This window comes from Manacus candei, unplaced genomic scaffold (assembly GCF_025592945.1).
Source record: "Manacus candei isolate 608988 ecotype Guabito, Panama unplaced genomic scaffold, ASM2559294v1 h1tg000025l, whole genome shotgun sequence".
Taxonomy (NCBI): Eukaryota; Metazoa; Chordata; class Aves; order Passeriformes; family Pipridae; genus Manacus; species Manacus candei.
The window spans coordinates 11148390-11156430 of record NW_026138073.1 but is presented as its reverse complement, the minus strand read 5'-3'; the positions used below and the strand labels follow the sequence as shown (position 1 = coordinate 11156430).

General features: G+C 45.8%; 1 non-coding gene across 1 annotated transcript; it reads left to right on the top strand.

Annotated features, from left to right (window-relative positions):
• The first annotated feature begins 579 nt into the window (after nucleotides 1-579).
• On the top strand, nucleotides 580-662 carry TRNAL-UAA (transfer RNA leucine (anticodon UAA)). Its single transcript has one exon. It is a non-coding gene; the product is annotated as a tRNA-Leu (tRNA).
• The last annotated feature ends 7379 nt before the right edge of the window (nucleotides 663-8041 follow it).

Below are 8041 nucleotides of genomic sequence, written 5' to 3'. Positions count from 1 at the left end.
GTTTGAATCCCATGAGATTCAATAGAGGTGTTTGGGGTTTTTTCTTTTCCTGAGATGAGGGGAAAAAAGCTGTGCCTCACCCCAAAGGAAAAATAAAAACCCTCCTGCAGCACTGTCTTTCCCAGCTAAATGCCCTAGTAGAGTCCCATATATGGACAGGAGGGGGTGAGGGTGAGACCTGGGGTGCAAGGCCAGGGCTTTAAACATGTGCTGTGTCTGGTTGAGAGTTGCCAGGCTGCCAGAGCTGCTGCCTTCCCCTGAGGACCCAGCAGTGCCAGACTGAGACGCTCTGGAGATGTCTCTCCTGCACCAGAGTCCCTGTCAGTGTCACCACCAGTAGCTATGGTCTTTGCACAAGGATCTAGAGTGGCACATAGGGTTGTATCACCCTCCATGGCCATGAGACCTGCTGTCTCCCAGTGAGATGTCCCACCAGTTACTGGGGACATTAAAGAAAGCAGTGAGGAGGGAATGGTGTTGCTGGGCTTGGGAAGTATCTTGGAGGTGGAACCTCGGGGGCTTGGTGAGATGTGTGTCCTCAGGGGAGGAGGTGGTGGGCCCAGGGAGAGCCCACAGCCCACCAGGATGGCCGAGTGGTGAAGGCGTTGGACTTAAGATCCAATGGGCACACGCCCGCGTGGGTTCGAACCCCACTTCTGGTAGGAACCTCCTTTTCCTCCTGGTCCAAAATTCCCACCCCAGCTTTTGAAACATCAGCTGAGAACAGGGGTGGGAGCTCTGGGTCCTGTCCCTGGGAACGAGGCCATTCAATGCCCAGCATGAGGGCCCTGGTGGGACTGGGCCACCCTACCATCCAGGCTGGATGTGTGCAGAGACATGAGCCAGTCCCCCTGGCACACAGGCTGTGGATCTCATCTTTCATGCAGGGAGTGCTGAGACCGTCGTGGGCTTGAATCCCACATGCTCCCAAAATAGCAACTTGTTTTTCCTGTGGCAGAAATAGAAAAACCTGACTACCCAGAAGGGGGAAAAAAAAAAGGTGTTGAATGCTAAACAGCTCGGGCAAGTCACAAGTGGAAACCAGTGCAAACAAGTGGGTTCAGGGGGATGGGCTTGGGGTCTGTGGTTTGTTCCTATTACCAGCTCTGCTCCGTGACCCCAGACCCATTTCTTGGCTCACCCAAAACAACATTTGGCACTCTCCGAGGGGATTGGCAGTGTCACAACTCCCTGGAGGAAGCCAGCATGGTAGGAAGGGGTTCCTGATTCTGCTGGTTAGATTTGGGAAATACATGAGGAGCTGAGAGCTGATCCTCTGTTTCACAGTGTCACTTATGCCATAGTCTATCTTGGGTTCATGCCTACAAATGCTCATGAGATCTTTGTTCCCTTCCTTGTGTGCATGGATGGGCACCAGACATTTCCCTCAGTAGAGGGTTAGGCTGCTGGACTCACAGAGATGCTGTCAGGTTTTCATTTGGCTGCTTCACTCCAGCCCGAGGCCAATCGGAAATGTCCTACTGCTGGGACATGATTTGAAGTGATGGTGTTAATTTGGTTAATTAGGATTCCTGGGTAGCATGCGCTTCTTGCAAATCAGCTTACCATTGTAGTATCACTGCAAAGAGTTATTTGCTGGGGCATGGGGTTATGTATGAATTTATGATTATGATGTAGGACCATTAATTTCATGTTTGTGGCAGATGATACAGCTCAATTAAAAGTTGCACGTTAGGATCTTTGGCTCTCTCTGATACATGGGAATCAGACGGTGGCCTGCAGGAAGGTCTTACAGAGCCTGTATGAGTGGCCATACAACAAATGGGGCATGACCCAGAGGAGAGGACATAGGAGGAATTACTCTGCCTCTCCTATTTGATTAGTGTCTTGAGGAAAATTTTGTGCACATCCACTAGACCTGGTTTGTTGCAACTAACCTCAGTCATTAAGTGATGCAGAGAACAACAAACACACCTTTGAGAGTATCCCAGAGGGTCTCAGCAGCACTGAGGGTCAAGTCTTTTGCCTCTGGTGACTTGGAGTCAAACTACCGTTTAGTTCATGTGTCAAAGGCATTTGGGGGCCCTGATGAGTTTAAAGCTCAAATCTCATTTGAACTTCTCTGTTGATCCATATTCTCACAAAGCTTGTGTTTTTACTGTCCCAGGGGTATGGGTTCTGGTCTGTTCCAGATCCCTTGAGGGTGCTGTTCCATGTTGCAAAACTATTGGGCAGACAGAGCATCATTTGAGGGCATGAGGAGCTCAATGACCAGCCTTTGTATGGCACAGCCTGCTGGAGTCATATGGATGGCTGGGGCCAAATGTTAATTTGAGTCAGGACTGAGATCAAATGGCAGATCCCTGTAAGAACGTGGGGCTGGAGATTTGGGGATTGAAATAGCAATGAGTCCAGTGGCCAGGGTAGGTGAAGGCTGTGGGGACTGATAAGTGAACTGCCTTCTACCAGGCCACAGCTTTCCTCTGTTTCACCCCACATCCTCCAAGTGTTTGTCAGAGCTAAAAAGGGCAGCTTATCTGATAGCCATTTCCACATATCACATTTATTAATGGTTATTAATGGTTATTAATGGTTACTGCAGGTTAAATATCAATAGTTTATTGCGTATATATTTGTTATAGATTAACTATGCAGTATGCACATCAGTTACGTTGTGGTTAAAAGTAAGCCCCAGTGAAAGGTTTTTAATAATGAATTTGTGTTCAAGTAGTGTATAATAAGGATCTTTAGCAATCTTACTCTCAATTTCACATGACAGTTTTATGTTCAATAAATACCCAGAGATTATTAAAAACATATTTATCAAAGATTAACAGTGATGAAATAGATACAAATCTAAGCTGTTAAGCTCAATACACATACTTATAATAATCAATTCCCATATTAAAACACAATAACGACCTTGTTTAATTTAAATGAAATGGGATATTTTTGGTTCTTTGTAAGTCTGTCTTTGGCTGTGTGCTCCTGCTTGCAGATCTCAGATTAGATCCTGGGACATTTGAACTTAAAATAAATCAAGTACTCAGGTAAAAACAAAGCAGTCCTAGAATAACACAGGCTGTTTCAGGAGCAGGGAACCAGAGCTTCAAAGGATGTAGGTCAAAGTCAGTCCACAGGCACTAGAGCATTATAACTTGCCTCAGCTCTGTTTCCCTGAGAAATCCCTATGTCCAGTCTAACCTACAGCTTATACTACCACCTCCAGCCACACTTCCATGACTGGGAATCTGGAGAAGCAACTCTCCACTTTACAGTCACAGATGCACCCATACTGTTTTGGGTACAGAAAGCTACCACCTGCCTTGTATCCTGCTATTATCTAGCACTTGGAGGCAGAGTGCTAAAATGAGCTAACTGTTTAGGAGATAAACAAAATGTTATTGTTTTACTCTTGTAATGCTGCTGTTGTAATTGCTGGCTGGTGGGTAACAAGAGCTGGTACCTCTGCCTCTACCTGCACCTGTCTGCAGGTGCTGTGAGCTCTGCCCCAGACACTCATGCTTTGTGAAAAATGGACTGTCTGGATATATTGTGGAGCATCAGTGGCCTTTAGACCACAGGAGGATTCAGAATCCTGAGCTCTCCTGACAGCAGGCTGGAAGCCCCACAAGGCATCCCCCAGCTGGCCTGGGTCCAGTGCCCTGCCCCAGCATTTGCTGACGGTTTAATCTGTGTTTGGGTTTGCACTTGTACATCAGTGGAACTAAGTGCCAAATCTAGGTGAGGATGCAAATCATAGGCACTCGAATTTGAGGGAGACACTGTGTGTCTAAAACACATGAGCTGTGTCATGACACAAGGAGGCTGTGGGGGTTGTTGACCCTGTAATGTATTGAGGGGTCTCTGCCTCTTGTGATGGCAGGATCTCAGAAAACAGTCTGAGAGGGACAGACAACTCCCCCTCTGCTGCTCAGCAGTATCTCAAGTATGCAGTGATTTTCCATCTTCCAACAGTCTGTTGATTTCCTTTCCTTAGGAGTTTCAAAGCCAGGCTCAGGCACTGCTTTAGGGGATGCTACTTCTTCATGTCAGGTGCTATGGATCAGTTCTGTAGGATCAGGTGTATGCATGGGGCTGCCAAGGAAACCCTTCAAAGGCAGGGCAGAGTCAGCACATATGAAGGCAGCTGGGCAGCCCTTCGGAGCTGGACAGGCCTGTTGGAGAGGTGATGGTTGAGAAGAAGTAGGGAGCTTTGGGCCTGTATCAGCCACCTGGTCTATGGAGACACACACGTGTTTATGTGCATATCTATCTGTCTATATCTATCTCCTGGTATGTGAGTCTCATCTGTGCTTGTGGCACCAGTATATGGTGCAAGTGTCTGGCTTTGAGAGATGTGTTTGACTCAAAAACTGGCCTGTAACAACCAAGGAAGATCTTTCTGTGCTTACCTGGGTGAGCACAGTACATTTCATCACAGAATATCACAGAATATTCTGAGTTGGAAGGGACCCACAAGGATCATCAAGTCCAACTCTTAAGTTAATGGCCCATACAGGGATCAAATCCACAACCTTGGTGTTATTAGCACCATGCTCTCCATCATCATATTTTGGCAAGGTTTGGTATGCATGATGCTTCCAGTGACCATCTGTGTCAAGAGTCCCTGACTTCACTTTTTGTCTGATCTGGGGATATGTGATCTGAGCAGCTTAGAGGCTTTGTGTGTTCCCAATGCAATCTCACACTCTCTGTGGACATCAGAGCAGTTATATCTCTTTACTCCTTGAGAGAGTTTGTCTCCTGCATGTGTTCCTCATCCAAACCTGCCTGGTGGAGAATGCTTAGCTGGTAGGGGGGAGTTTCACATCTTAGCAGTGGGCTGCAATTACAGAGGTGACCAGAGAAAAAAGACAAGCAGGCACGCACCACTGCCTTTAATAGAAGGCAATGATTCTTCTGGGCTCCCGAGTAATAGGAGAGATCTGGTTTTAATAAATTAGCAGCCTACAAGTAACAATCTCAAGCAATTAAACACTGGAATGAAGGTGAGCACCATGAAATGTATTCTGGAGCCGACAAGGGGGTGGAAAAGACAATTTCTGAGCAGTGGAGAAGGCAAAAATATAATAAAAATTCCCCAGAGAGTGTAGGAGAGCTGTGCTCCCTCTCTCATTTCTATTGTGCATGCATGTGGATGTCTTGTCTTGCTACTCATCACCCCTCCTTCATCGCTGACTCACAGAGACCTGATTTGAAGCCTCCCTGAACTCATCCAAGTCTCCATCATCACAATCACCCTTGTGCTTGCTCTCACCCATGTAGGTAAGGAAATCCCTGTGGTGAAGAGAGGATGATTGGTGGGAGACATGGGAAGTAGCTGAGAGTGTAAGGATAGCTAGGAGCTGAGGAGGGGAACAAATAAATATGAAATAAAACTGTTAAGCTCCCTGTCTTACATTAATAGCCTGTATGGAATCCTCTTTGCCATAGAATTCAATTTATTTCCATTTAAAGGCTGTTCTTCTCAATCAATGCAGCTAATAAATAGCTGCTGATGGCCATGACCCCCTGGGCTGAGAGAAGAATTTATCTTCTGAGCCAATTAAAGGAATTGAACAATTCCTTTTAATAACACTATGGGATTTTAATACAAGAAAAAAACCAAAAAACCCACAAGCCCAACAGGAGGGGAAAAGAAATCCTCCCCCTGAGCCTTGCAGAGAAGGGTCAGGCAGGTTCTGCCAGGGGTCAGGATTACATGTTTTAAATTGTCTTGTGAAACTGAAGGGGAAATACAGTGCTGCCTATGAAAGCACAGGAATGCTTTTCTTTTCTGGTGTCTTAAAAAAAAACAAACAACCAGAAATCAAAAAACATAATGGTAAATTATGTTCCCTTGTTTACAGAGCTGTAAGGGTTTGGGAGGGATTAGTGAGCCCCTCCAGTACGGTGGGAGAGATCAGCTGGTCAGGCTAGCTGTGACACCTCTGGCACTGCTGCAATGGGCAGGATGCCCCTCCAGGAGTGGAGATTTATCCGGATGCCCTGTGGGTATAAGGACAGTGGCACCCAGAGCAGTTGGGCCTTTCATTTCAGGCATTTCCACATTTTCAGGAGTAAGGGCTAGCCTCTCCATGGCTTTTTTTTCTGAGACTCCCACTACTTTTTTTAACAGCAAAAATCCTCACTGATACTCTTCAGTCCTGTGGGGTCACCCTGTGAGACTTGTGGGTTCCCACAGCTGGTATTGGAGCCAGTGCTTGGTCAAGAGAGCGTTTGTGCCTTGTAAGACAGACAGGTGTGAAGGAGGTGGCAAGGGAAGCAGAACAGATACCTATTGAATTTTCACACAGCTACATAACCCCAAATGGCAGTGGGTCTTCTCCACTCCATCACTCTCCTGTCAATGAAATCCCATGACTCCTGTTGGCATCGGATGAGAGCATCTGTCAAACACACAAGTCTCCTTCGAACACTCCAGTGCAGTAGGGAAGTCTCTTATCTCCATTTTCCAGATGGCAAGCAGAGGCACAGAGAGGTTAATTGACTTGCCCAAAGTCAGTGCAGGAGGTCTATATGTGATGCCAGATCCCTTGAATCCCTGTCTTCTGGCTTAATCATAAGACCATCCATCTTCATCCTCTTTCCTCTCAGGATTCCCCAGCATCTATGATGGCTTAGGCACTCATATTGGCAAACTGCAGGTGGAGACAGAGCTGGGAGATGGGCATTTTTGGCAATAGTTTCTCAACCCCATTTCCCAATAGGAAATCAATTTTGATCTTGAAAGTTTAGGTTTTTTTTAAACTCCAATCTGCTTTATGAGCTGTGAGATAAATGTACTTGAGTGTTTGCTGTTTGGGGAAGCGTTTCGGAGATGCCAAGGCAAAAAGACATTTCATCACTGCTTTGACAGAGAAAGGACCTCTTTCCTGGGTTTGAATGCACTGTCCACATCAAAATTATAAGCAGATTGAACCCGCAGGTAGAAAAGAAACAGTGACCTTTATTTTCAAGTGATCACCTGGTAATAGATCCTGCTGGACTCTGGAGATTTGTCCTTGACAGCCATTCCCCATCTGTTCAGCAGGTCTGTGCATGCAGGGCCATTGAGAAGTGTGGCAGGGCGTGAACATTTCCATCACAATGTCTTTTGTTTCAGAAGTGTGAATGGAAGAAGTGGAGAGTCCTGAGATAGTCGTTGAGGAAGGTGGAGCATGTGTTAAGTTCCCTCTGAGACTGGGAAGTATATCACAACTGTAAGTCCACCTCTTTCAATTTGCAGGTTTTCTGCAACATCCCTGCTCTTTCTTCTTGCTCTCCCGTTTTCATTTTTTATTAATTACTTGGTGACAATTTTCCCAGAGGACTCTATTTTTTCATTAATTATTAGGAGAACTACAGGGGAAACTTAGAGCTGTTGGAGGGCTTACTTTGAGAACATCAGGTTGGGTGCATTTCCTAATGCCTACATGTATATCTTTTTGTCATTCTCCTTGCACAGGAGGCTAAATGACCTGCCTGGGATGCAGAAGAACTTTTTTTTATTGCAGTATAACACACTGAGAAAGGAAACTTTATTTAAGTGCTGGTTTGTTGGCCCTGGAGACCAACATACTGCTCAGGCAGAATCGATCAGTGTGTTCTGTGTATGATTTATTATCATGTCGTGTGTAGCAGAATTCACAGACAGAAGCCAGTGTCAGCGTGGGACTGTGCTGCATGTGCATCACTCTTTTCTACAGCTGGAGGTTTAGATATGGCAAGAGAAGAATTAACGCTGGGCTGAAATCTCAGGTCCAAATGGTGTCTTGTCCCCAGTGCAAACAAGTAATGGAGGTAGGGGAAGAACTTCTGCTTTTTCTCTACTCCTAAAGCCGTGGCCTTTAGAGTTGTCCCTTCTACAGTCCCCACAGTATACTGAGATTTATGGGAATGTCTTGGAAGAAAACCAGGAAACTCAGTGTTAAAACTGAAAACTCCTTGGTGTGGCATATCTGAGCACCACAGATATTCAACTTCTGTTTGACAGAATACAAGTGTTTTTATGATGTTGATCTGTGAACCTGTTTCTGCAGCTTACTGTAGGATATCTCATATTTAAGTACTTCTG